This window comes from Poecilia reticulata, chromosome 13 (genome assembly GCF_904066995.2).
Source record: "Poecilia reticulata chromosome 13, P_reticulata-male-v2, whole genome shotgun sequence".
NCBI lineage: Eukaryota > Metazoa > Chordata > Actinopteri > Cyprinodontiformes > Poeciliidae > Poecilia > Poecilia reticulata.
Genome location: NC_088842.1, coordinates 30465090 through 30477715, shown reverse-complemented (window position 1 = coordinate 30477715; position 12626 = coordinate 30465090). Strand labels below are relative to the sequence as shown.

Genomic DNA, 12626 nt, shown 5'->3' with positions numbered 1-12626 from the left:
TCATATTCCTCAACTTTACCGCTGACATGACTGAGGTTTATGACACCTCCCTTCAAACATGGCAGCCACTTGACCTGCAGGTCATCAAATTTGTATGTTTATGTCCATTAAGTATAGAACAGATGTCTCTCTCTGTTATACGTGTTTAGATCAGTCCTGTCAGACCTGCAGCGCTAAAGCATCTCATGATGTGATCTCAGCAAAAGCAACGCTTCATTATTTAAAGACAACAAACAAGGATGTGTTTCTGTGGGCTTTGATGCAGCCACAACAGCTGGCCACTTCTGCTTCCCAACAGTTCAAACCTGAACTCGACGTATTTCTTCGAGGAACAAGCACTGTCGCCCAGGAACAAGTCGGCTCTGCATCAAGGACACATCCAAAGATACGGGAGAAAAACTGGCAGTGGGGATACGAGGCCTGCAAAAAATGTTGACTCCACTTATGTTTGTGTCTTTTCCCTTTTCTGTTCCTGCCACTCTTTCACTCCTGCTCCTGCGGTGTGATGAATAATAGAGGAGTGCTTGTCCTCCCTCGCTCCCCTAGTTAATCAGAGCTCGGCTGGCTGCCCTCCTCACTTTAATAAATCATTCAGGCCTTCAGGACAAGTGCGTCAGAGCAGGCGAAGCGAGGGCCATGCTGGTAACAGCTCTGCCATTTTCTCTCACAACATCCAGAATACAATCCCCACTTCCCCACCAACCAACTTGCATCCCGTCCTTCCTCGTTTCACCCCTTCTTCTCCTCTATGCCTCCTTTCCTCTTTGCCCTTTCTGCCTGGACGGATTCCTGTCTGGGATGACATCACTTTAACACGTCCCCAGTGAACGCTGCAGCATCGGGTTACTGAAGGAATGTTTTAAAAAGCAGTTAAAGGGCAAGAAAGAGTTTGGATTTATCGCACCATTTTCTGCTTGTCAAGTGAAATCTGATGGTGTGAAAAATTGTCTTTTTAAAGGCAGAGACGAGTTCTAGTCACTGGAAAAAAACATCCACTTATTAACAATTTATAGTCCAAAATATCTTTTGAATTTTTTTTTCACACAAATTATGTTTCATAATGTATTCAGATTCTGTGCAAAAACCCTTTAAGATAGTTTATTACAACAGCATATTACGGTATAGTGCTTTTCATTGGCATTTACTGTAATTGAGCCACACAAAGTGGTGCCAGACTAGTCCAGACCGATCAAGCCCAAAATCCAGATCTACCTAGACCCAAAGCGACACTCGAACTTCCAAGACCTACGCAGGACGCACCAAGACCAGGACTGGACCATCCAAGACCAGGACTGGACCATCCAAGACCAAAATCCAGATTTTCCAAGACCTTTCATTACCAATCCAGGCAGAAACTGACTTCTCCTTTTTTTCTATCTGCAGTCGCCATAATACAGCATCATAATTTTTTAATAAATTAAGTTGGGTTTTTAACTTAATTTAAAGTCGGCCTTCTATCACCTGAAGAACATCTCCAGGATTAGAGGACTGATGTCTCAGCACGATCTAGAGAAACTCATCCATGCGTTTATCTTTAGCCGCATTGATTATTGCAACAGCTTCTTCACAGGTCTGACTAATAAATCAATCAAACAGCTGCAGCTGATCCAGATGCTGCTGCTCGGGTTCTCACTAAAACCAGGAAGATAGAGACATAACACCAGTTTTAAAGTCCCTACACTGGCTCCCTGTAGCTCAGAGAATAGACTTTAAAATACTGTTAGTTTATAAATCTCTGAACGGTTTGGCACCACAATACCTTAAAGATCTGTTATTGCTGTACCAACCGTCTAGAACCCTCAGATCTTCTGGTTCTGGTCTGCTCTGCATCCCCAGAACCAGAACCAAACGAGGAGAAGCAGCATTCAGCTTCTATGCACCACAGATTTGGAACAAACTTCCAGAAAACTGTAAAACAGCTGAAACACTGAGTGCCTTTAAATCTCAAATTAAAACCCACCTGTTTAGAGTTGCTTATGGCTAAATTGCGGGTTTTAATGTCTTAGTTTTGAGAATCCTTGTATGATGTCGCTATTTTGATGTCTTTAATGTTTTTAATTTCTTTTTATTTCTCTTTCTCACCGTTTCTTTTTTTAAAAAAATATTTCTCTTCCTCACTGTTTATTCAATGTCACATGTTGTTTTTATTTTAATTATGTGAAGCACTTTGAAATGCCTTGCTGCTGAAATGTGCTATACAAATAAAATTTGATTGATTGATTGATTAAGATGGAACAACAACTATTAAGCAATACTGGATGTTAAAGATTTGTTTTCCATCAGCAAAATGTTTTAAAAAATGTACACACAAAATTATATTACTACTTATATTTCTACATCAACAATTTAATGATAGATATCTGATCAAGAACATCCTCAACCCTAATAGAGAGAGATAAAAAATGTAGGGGGAGATGAATCGATTGGTTGGATTGGATGGATGGATGATCGATAAATGGATAAACTGATGGATGATGGCTGGATGGATAAATGACTGATGGATGGCTAAAAGAATGGATAGATCAATGAATGAATGGATGGTGATAAACAGAAGATAGATGAGTATCAGTTCTTCCTGTTATCTTCTAACCATCTCTCTGTATTCTGGAGGATCTCAGCCTTCTTTCTCATTGAGTTGTTCACTTTATCTTAATCTGACTCTATTACCCCTCCACCCCCACCCTCCGGAGTATCCATACCCTCTTCCCCATCTCCCCCTGCTCCTCAGCAGAAGGATATTAATCACTTTAATTGCCAATAAGCCCGAGGATCCCGTTCCATCCTCCATCTCTTGTCCCTTCTCCCACAGATTCTCCATCTTTGTCTCCTTCTCATTTCGTCCCCACACCCCATCTAATCCCCTTAAACGGCCTCTTAAGCACTTATTTCATTGCCGTCATCAGAATCTCCCAGAAATTCTTCATCAGTCCTCCACACACACATCTGTATGAGTGTTACTGCGTGCCTTAACCTCATCAGTGTGTGTTCCCTGTTCTCCATGTCTGCTTTGGTATTTACAGGCTGTCTGCTCTGATTAGTGGCTCTCCCTGCGTCCCTTTCGAAGGTTTATAACAAGGTGCCGTTTCAGGTCGCCGCGAGGTCAATGAATAAAAGACGGGAAGGAGAGCAAATATGTCGCCAACTTTGCTGCAACGATGAAAAATAAATTACGGGCCACCAGAGAAAGTGAAGGAGAGGGAGAACAATGGGTTGTGGAGTGCAGAGTAGGGTTGTGTAAAGGGGAAATTTTGTTATACAGACGTTCCTGTGTTGTGGTGGAGCTCTTATCGAGTGTTTAATCCATGATGCACATCAGTGGATGTGAAACATTAAGGATTGTTTCAAATAGGAAGAGATGGAGCTTCAAAGCTCATGAAAATCCTTTACCATCTCCAGTACCTGGAGGTTGGGGTGCTGTAGTCTTAAATTCAAGCATAAAAGCCTGATAAAGATCATCAGATGCCAAAGGTGTCTCAATGTTTACGTACAGAAATTTTGCGCATGCGCACAATGCTGGATAGCAAAATTATTTTTACATGCCGTCCATTACAGCAGTGCTGCCGCAGTAAAACAATCCCATTAGCGAAATGAAACCTGGAGATGTAGATATTATTCAGCGCAGCGCCCCACAGCAAAGGGAAAAATAATGCAGAAAAAAAACGTTAAACAATAACTCAAAACCACTCGTATTCTTCCTTTTTTGCTCGCTCTCTGTTGTTGGCTACGCTACAAACAGACTCGTTGCCATAGCAACAAACAACCACGTCACTAAATGTTATCAGGTTTCAACACCAAAAAACACTCAAACATTTCCCACACAAAGACCAGAACATTCAGTCTGTTACAGTTTTATGTTTTTGATGGGGTTTTCTTTATGTTGACTGATGTTTATGTTGCTCTTATTAATAAGTGATCGCTGTGGTAGATCAGCTACCTAAGCTAAGCCACAGACAGCAGTGGTTGATTAGCTCATCTTAGCACCTGCTCTACTAATGATATGTCAGCGTTGGTGTTTTTATTACTTTATTTTTTTTAACGGTTGTAACTGAACCGAAACACACCAAATTCCACGTCACATCTACATGTTACGGTTGTCAAAGTCAAGCTAGCATAACTGACCTACGTCCCTCTCCCTCGCCATTTTTTTTTTCTTATATCTTTTTCCTGACCTCGTCATCTAGTTGCCATAGTGTCGACAACAGCAAAGCACTGCGTCCCTTTTTCTTTCACATATCAGGCATAGATTTAAGATTTAGTGCGCTATGTTGACAACTTATAAACAATGTCGGTATGTTCTGCATTACTTTTATGGTCACGTGACTAACAGAACATTCTATGTATATACAAACACCTAAATAAAACTGCATATCTCGTGGCCTCTCAGGGGTTATAAACTATGGAGGACCAAAACTGACATAATAATAAATAAAATAATAAATATATATACTATATATTTTCTTTTTTATTTCTTCATACACATGACTTTCCATCAAGAAAAATAGACATTTTTTATTTATTATTTCCTAACCGTATTTATTTCTGTATTTATTTCTTGATGTATTTATTTATTATTTCCTCGCTGTATTATTATTCACTCCTCCGTATTATTATTCACTCCCTCGTATTATTATTCACTCCTCCGTATTATTATTCACTCCTCCGTATTATTATTCCCTCGTCCGTTTTATTATTCCCTCGTCGGTATACGGACGAGGGAATGTAAATATGTAAATGAGGAGGCCTGCTTTCTATGTCCTGCTCTTCTATTGGGTCAATCAACCGGAAACAGAACGATCAGTCTGCAGATCCATTGTTCATGCCTTTCTACTTTGCGCTTTCGGCCTCAGTTGAGCAGTACCTAAGGTATGGTGGAGTCACATGGCGGACGCTCAGTTTCTGACTTGTTAAGGGAGGCTGCGAATAGGTTGGAGGAGTTGGAACGCGGTAAGTGTTTGGCTAACTATACTTTTGGAAATTTGTGGAAGATGTTAATCATACTCTCGTTTCATTAGCAACCACCGGTTCTACTCCTCCGACACAAAGTCCCAGGGCCAGGCCAACGCGCAATTTTAGTAAGTGTTCTCTTGTTCCCGTCCTTGTGTGTGTTTTTTTTTTTTTTTTTTTTACTATTTTTAATGTAATTCGTCAGCTTATGTTATGTTACTTCGTTATTGTACTTAAGTACATTTATTGAGTACTTTCTCCACCACTGATGGGCGGAGCAGCAGGAAGACGCAGGCGGAACCGTATCAGATGGGGAAACTTGGATTGACATACTCCCGTTTCCTCCCACAGTCCATAAACGCGACTGTCAGGTTTATTGGTCTGTCTAAATCAGGGATGTCCAAAATGTTTTTAGTGAGCGCCAAAATGCAGAAAAATAAAGGAAGGTATTTAGAGTCTAAATTATCCGTAGTTGTGAGTGTGTGTTCATGTTGCTTACAATGCCAGACTTTCTCACATATTTTGACACATATCTCATTATTTTCACAGCATCAACAACACCTGGAAATGTTGATTTTGCAGGACGGCATCCGGTTGATGGTGAGCTATTTCATAGTTTTTAAAAAAAGGTTTTTAAAAAATTGTCTTTCTTAAGTATGTAACTTTGGTGCTTTGAACACTTGATTATTTCCACCCTCAGCTGAGGTTTCTAGACTGTTTTCCAGCCGGACAAATCTAAGGCATCAGAGACGGACAAATCCCGTCTGTCAGACAACGTATACACACAGTTTCTGTTGTCTTGCACGGAAAGACTCCTCGGTTGTCCCAAGACGACAGGACAAAGAGTGTCTCCAAAGAGCTGGGCTGGGAGAAAAACGCATATGTTACCGAGGTGGGTTAGTTATGTTACTGTTGCTTTACTATTTTGCTTGTCTAACAATGTATGTAAAATGTTTTAGTTCCATAAATTAAAGTGTGTTTGTAAGGACAAACCAATTATGTGTCTTTAAAAGGCCACACTGGTTTGCAATACATCAAACAATTTTATTTTGACAAGTTTGATACATTCCTTCAAAATTTCTTGCTTAATTTTTAAAATGTAATGATTTATGTTTCTTATTTGTTTGTAGAGTGCAGCAATGTACTACTAATGGAATGTCTTTCTTTTGTTAAACATGATTAAAAAACTTATAAAAAACATATAACTTCACGTGTTTGTACACGTGAAGTTATATGCACTTGAGACATGTTACTGCACAGTACATACAAATGCATGACACTGTTTACACTTGTATTTCATGTCTCTTCTGCACATTAAAACACTAAACAAAAGACTTTACACATTCTTAGGCCTACCTTTATACGCATCTTTTTCAAATCTTCAATAACCTATATGTAGATGAATGTTTTTGCATTTCATTTCTTTGTGCAGATGTTACTTGATAACATCAACTGGCCTAATGACGAAGAGATCGATGAGGACATAGTCTCTTTGGAAGATCACTGTCTGATTATGAGTTTCCTCCGCAGATTCATCGAAAGTGGTAAGAAATTATTTAAAAATACATTGGGTTTTTTCAAAACTTAATTGGGAAGAGTTTTTTCACAGATGTATTAATAAAATTTTAATCTTAACCTAATTTTTGTATTTGTGTGCCGTAAAGGGACGTCGGACATCCTAAGGAATCTACTAACTTTTTGGACTGGCTGGGGTCTGGTCAGCTCCAATCTGGAGATTCAAGTTGTTGACTGCAATCTCCCGCAGTCATCTACTTGCTTTCTGATGTTGAAATTGTCAAAAAATGACAAAACCTATGCAGACTTCCACCAAAACCTTATGGCCAGCATTTCATCAAGCTATTCAGGTTTCGGACTAATTTGAACCAGGCTATTGCAACGCGTTACAAGTTTACGCACTTAGACATGCCCCATGACATTTCTTGTCAAAGTTACAACTTTCTAATTTTCTGTAATGGTTCTGAAGTAACCATTTACTTCAGAGTTTGACAGAACTTTGCATTATTGTTTAAAATATAACTGCTTCAAGTTATTGTACAACTTATTGAAGAGCTTGTTCTTGATGCTATCAATTGTTTACTAAGTTAACCTAGTCATTTGTAGTATCACACAAAAACTTTCAAAATATAAAACCATAGTAATACTTTATTTCTTAGCTTGAAATTAATTAAACCTACAAGCTAAAATCTGATATATATTGATTTATAATGAAAAGTCATATTAAAGGTGTTTTTATTACAGAAACATGTAAGTAGCACATTTAAACACTGAATATTGTTAATTTACAAATAGTTCACATCAAGTTTATTGTCTTTTCAATTACAAAATGTAACTCGACCACTGTGTAAGATTATGTGATGGTTATAAATAAATAGCAAGTTGTTTCTGTTTATAATGGAGTTAATTTTATTAACTTTTCGTCTGAAAAGGAGCAACATACATTATGATAATAAATTACACACTCAAAGAAAATATTTTTATCTAATAAGGAAACAAAGTTGCATCAAATTTTCAAGGACGTTTTTTTTGTAGCCTCTGTTTACATATTTTCAAATATTTCAGTGAGAATATCAACTGTCTGTTGATAAACATTTATCACATTAGAAAACAAGGTCGTTGGATCTGGTAGTCTTTCAATTTCCACTCGAGTCAAAGGCCTTGGAAGCTCTACCTCTGGCACAGTCACGCCATCATGATGGTGACCATATTGCCTCTCCCCATCAATGCCATACTGGTTGTCAACCTGTAAAGATTTAAGAAATCGTGATATAAATAAATTCCAAATTAGACACACTGGAGTTTTTTTTAAAACACACAAGTTAATTTATAATTAAACTTTGTGAAATGGAACACATTACACAAACCTGTGTGGGGTCGCCATCTTCACGTTGGTTTTGAGACCACAACAGTAGTGGTGACTGGTTCCGTTCTGTACGTAGTCGGTGGTTGTTCCAGCCATCCATGAAAAATCTCAGATGTCTGTTGATTTGAGGTAGAAAGGTCCAGTGTAATGCGTATAAGTGCACCCTGTTGTCTGTTTGCAACAGGCCCTCGGTCTCCAGGTAGCAGAAAGTTGTATAAAACAGATCCAACACTGCCCCAAATACATCTCTCCACAACCTCTCAATCCTGGATTGAAAAGACATTTTAATGAGAAAGGTGAGAAAAACAAGCATCTCATAATACACTTATTTAAAGACCAACAACTTTAAATTCTATTTACATTATGTCACTCAATGTTATTCATGTCCTGTAAATGTATTTAGTCATTAGAAAACAAATTGAATGGTTATTTAAAAATCTTTAATAACAGTCTGAGCGTCAATAATTTTCAGCAAATTCAGTCGTGTACTACAAAAATTTGAAGACACAGATAACTGTACAAAGCCTTGGACTGCTACGCAAGTTAGATGAGTTAGAGCAGTTTAGTCTTCCAGCAGCCCATGACCATGGAGACAAAGACAGCGGAGAAGACGTGAGAGAAAACAAAAGCTAGGGTGTCATGGACTTGCACATCAGCTAAAAGCTACCCTTTCCAAATGATAGCTTGAAAGCAATGTATCATTGCTTTCAAGTAATCCATTAAGCTTCATGGATTACATGAATCTTAATGTAACCACCAAAAGGGAAACAAGAAACTGCTGCTTTCTCTTTTTCTGCAAGACATGGATAAACTATTTTTTTCCTGATAATGCCATAAGGCTTGGAGGGGCTAACAACTTTTATTGCATGACAGGAGTCATGCTCTTACAGGTAAATCCAGTATAGGTTGTGTTTGGATTTACATTAACAGCTGGCTTCACAACGCCACCCTGGTATCCAGTTATTGCTCTGTAGACATTGAGTTCATGATTTTGAGTTCCATATCTTTATACTAACCTCGGTAATTTGGTTATTTTTAATGCTATTTTTAAAAAGGTAGCAATTTCCATGTAAGTAGTCAATATGAAAAAAAAGGATAATGGATAATAAATATAGAATTAAATTTTAATACCTCTGGTTATGTGTGCTTCTTCCTGTTATGTGAGAATTTCTGTTATGTCCTTTGGTTGAAACCATGAAGTGTGCCACTAGTACGTTCTCTCCTCCTTTGTCTGAACGAACACGAGATGGCACTCCATATGTATTCACAGCTTCAAGAAAGCTGTCAAGAACTGTTGTGGCACGATTGTTTGTAGCAGCAGTCAGGTAAACAATGAGGCGGCTAAAGCCGTCAATGCCCCCGTGAACAACTCGCCATCTATATAGAGAAAAATTTTTTTTTGATTAGCACTGGTAGAAGAAACTTTTTTATTGTTGGATGCATGATTAAAATTCACATAGAAATAAAATCAGAACTGTAGTGCAATTATAAAGCTAAGTCCATGTTTACGTTAAATCAAATAGTAGTTCCATTAAGGGTTAATTTCTCAATTAGGAAAAGCTGAGAAAAAAGTTATCCTTTTTTTGTGTCTCACTTTGAAAAATGGCATTAATAAAAGTAATCTATATAATCATCAGCACTTGAAGTCCTTATTCCCTATTTTTAAAAAGTACATGTATTTTTAATGTAAACTTAATTCCTCCTTTTAAAAAATTACATTAATAAGTAATCATGAGCAGGCAAAAAAATTTATAGGAATCAATTTTTACTTTAATGCTTTTCATTATGTAAATGTAATGAAGCAGCTATAGAAGTTTTACAAACATCAATCAAATGTTTTTTTTTCTTAATAGGCCTATTCTTTTCATAATAGGTGTGACCCTTAATAAAATTATCAAAACCATTTCAAAATAGATGGTCATTAAAAAAGGAAAATTTGTATGCTTAATTTAGGAAGATTTAACATGTTTGATCAGTATCTGCAGGTCACTAACTATATAGTTAAGCATTTATCTGGTCTTGTCATTTCTCTGTGTCCATAACGTATCAGGAATTGTTTATATTATTCTATCAAACAAATAATTCTGACCGTATAAGTTTATGGTTTCCATCTATGTGCCACAAGCTGTTTGGAGCTGGCACAGAGTATCTTCTACGACGAACAGGCAAAGCTGGAAAGTGCACGTCAATATTCCTTGCTGGTCAACTCGGTGCATTGCTTCTTGCACTCTTCTTCCTTGAAAATTTAAGTAAACCATAATTAAAGCATTTTTTATTTGGAGGTGATGAACATTTATCATCAATCGAATGATATATAAAACTGCAATTGTTGTTTGTATAAGCAGCCACAGGCTCATCTGTTGACTTACTTTGGATATGAATACCTCGGGCATTCAAGTAGCCCAATAACATCTTGTATCCTATATTAGGGTGATAACTTAGAATGTCTCACACAACTCCATCGAGCTCATCATCTTCTATGTTGCTGTATAATTGAGATACTCTACAAGAGAAAATAAAAAGCAACACAAAGTGAATTTACACACACCGAATGAATTGCAGGAAGAATTACCATAATAGTTATGTGGAAGAATATTAATGGTGGACAGCAAAAAATTCGTAAATACTTTTCTGATGCCATCTACAACTAAATATATTACTATTAATCAATCAATCCATCAACACTTATCATTATCCTAGTTGGGTGATAATGGGTGAGGTAAACTATCTCCAGAGGTCAAGAGATCAGAAGCAGGGTTAGAACAGAGAACGAGCAAATCATTAATGAATATGAATATCTCACAATTCTGAACTTCTTCAGTAAATTAAAGGCTCAAGATGACATGTTTTATTAGTAAAATTTGATATTTGGACATTTGAACACAACAGATCAGAAACATGCGGTCAGGGGAGGCAGAGCGTCAGCTGTCATCATGAAATAATAATATAATGATAACATTATTTATAATGATTTTTGCACCCTGTTTTTCCATAGCTAAACACTAACATGAATGGGATCTTATGATTTAGATTAAGTCAGTACCTCAACAGCCATGAAACATAACCACACGCAACTGAAACAGATGTTCTGTAACAACTGGAATTATAATACTAATATTAAATACAAATAAGTTCCAAAAAGCAAAAGAAATATCACACATGCTTACCTTATACCGTACTCTGCCATTCGCCTGTGAACTGTTCTTTCACTGACCCCAAAAAGTCTGCCAATATCCATGACGGATACACCAGCAAGAAGAAATGATTCCAATACCTCAGCAGGCAGAAAATATCCAGGTCTTCCAACTGTTCTTGTGTGGTACACAGATTGGTGCAAACGGCAAGCCACTTCCTCCAACATCTGGACAACTAATGAGTTAGCATCATTATCCGTGTCTGCAGCTACCTGGACCAGCAACTCCATAAAAACATTGACACGAAAAAGCAAAAAGTCATCACTGACTGTGCTACTTTCAGCTAAATTGGCAAGGTGCCTTAAATCCTCAGCAATCCTACGATACATTTCTTAGATTTTTTTAAATTCCTCTAAAAAAGGTTGCTCTGCTAAGAGAAGCACAGCGCAGGCATGAACAATGGATCTGCAGACTGATCGTTCTGTTTCCGGTTGATTGACCCAATAGAAGAGCAGGACATAGAAAGCAGGCCTCCTCATTTACATATTTACATTCCCTCGTCTGTATACCGACGAGGGAATAATAAAACGGACGAGGGAATAATAAAACGGAGGGGTGAATAATAATACGAAGGAGTGAATAATAATACGAAGGAGTGAATAATAATACAGCGAGGAAATAATAAATAAATACATCAAGAAATAAATACGGTTAGGAAATAATAAATAAAAATGTCTATTTTTCTTGATGGAATGTCATGTGTATGGAGAAATAAAAAAGAAAAATATATAGTATATATATTTATTCTTTTATTTATTATTATGTCAGTTTTGGTCCTCCATAATAAACAGGTCTTGCAGTAAGTCTTCCAAGTGTCGAAAAACTTTTACTGCACGTCTCTCCGAATCTCTACCACACTGACAAAAATAAAACACGCTGCCCTCTATCGAGTATGACGTGTAACTGAGAATATCGATCTAACCCAAACAAGTAATTAAACATTGGTTCCGCCCTGGAAACGTTTGCAGAACCTTTAAATGTGTATTTTAAAACAATAACGTATATATTTAAATATTACAATCACTCATGAAATTCTTGAAAAAAAATTCTAAGTTTGGAAAGTCGGAAATTCCCGACTAAAATTTAACTATTTTTAATTTTTGAAACTTAGAAATTTCCAAGTTTTTTTTCTCCAAGTTTAATATCAAAATTTCTGAATTTTTTCTTGTAAATTTTGGACTTTTAGAACTCAGAAATTTCAACATTTTTTACAGAACATTTCTGAGATTAATCTAAAAATTTCTGATTTTTTCCCCCTCCATCTACAATGGCCCTACACCAGGGGTGTCAAACTCCAGTCCTGAAGGGCCGCTGTCCTGCAGTTTTTAGATGTGCCACAGGTACAAAACACCTGAATCAAATGGCTTAATTACCTCCTCAGTTCTCCAGAGCCTTGCTAATGACCTAATTATTCTATTCAGGTGTGGTGCAGCAGAGGCACTTCTAAAAGTTGCAGGACACCGGCCCTCGAGGACTGGACTTTGACACCCCTGCCCTACACCATCATAGCAATCTCCACTATTCTAATAAATAATAAATAAATATTCTATTCTCATTCACTTTGTGTCTCCAGCTTCTTTGTTGAGCAACAAACACCCAATTTTTTT

At 37.2% G+C, this 12626-nt stretch overlaps 2 long non-coding RNA genes across 3 annotated transcripts; one reads left to right on the top strand and one right to left on the bottom strand.

The window, feature by feature from the left end:
* Positions 1-4468: 4468 nt before the first annotated feature.
* On the top strand, positions 4469-7030 carry LOC145554655 (uncharacterized). Its single transcript, XR_014090635.1, has 6 exons — positions 4469-4944; positions 5013-5072; positions 5494-5544; positions 5645-5836; positions 6377-6488; positions 6609-7030. It is a non-coding gene; the product is annotated as an uncharacterized LOC145554655 (long non-coding RNA).
* A 313-nt stretch (positions 7031-7343) lies between these two features.
* LOC145554656 (uncharacterized) lies at positions 7344-11797 on the bottom strand. 2 transcript variants are annotated; one of them, XR_014090636.1, is made up of 6 exons: positions 10993-11797; positions 10195-10328; positions 9915-10061; positions 8957-9202; positions 7827-8091; positions 7344-7705 (listed from the first exon to the last, which is right to left on the bottom strand). It is a non-coding gene; the product is annotated as an uncharacterized LOC145554656 (long non-coding RNA). The 2 variants fall into 2 exon arrangements; XR_014090637.1 differs by lacking the exon at positions 8957-9202 and having other exon boundaries at positions 7345-7705.
* Between the last annotated feature and the right edge of the window lie 829 nt (positions 11798-12626).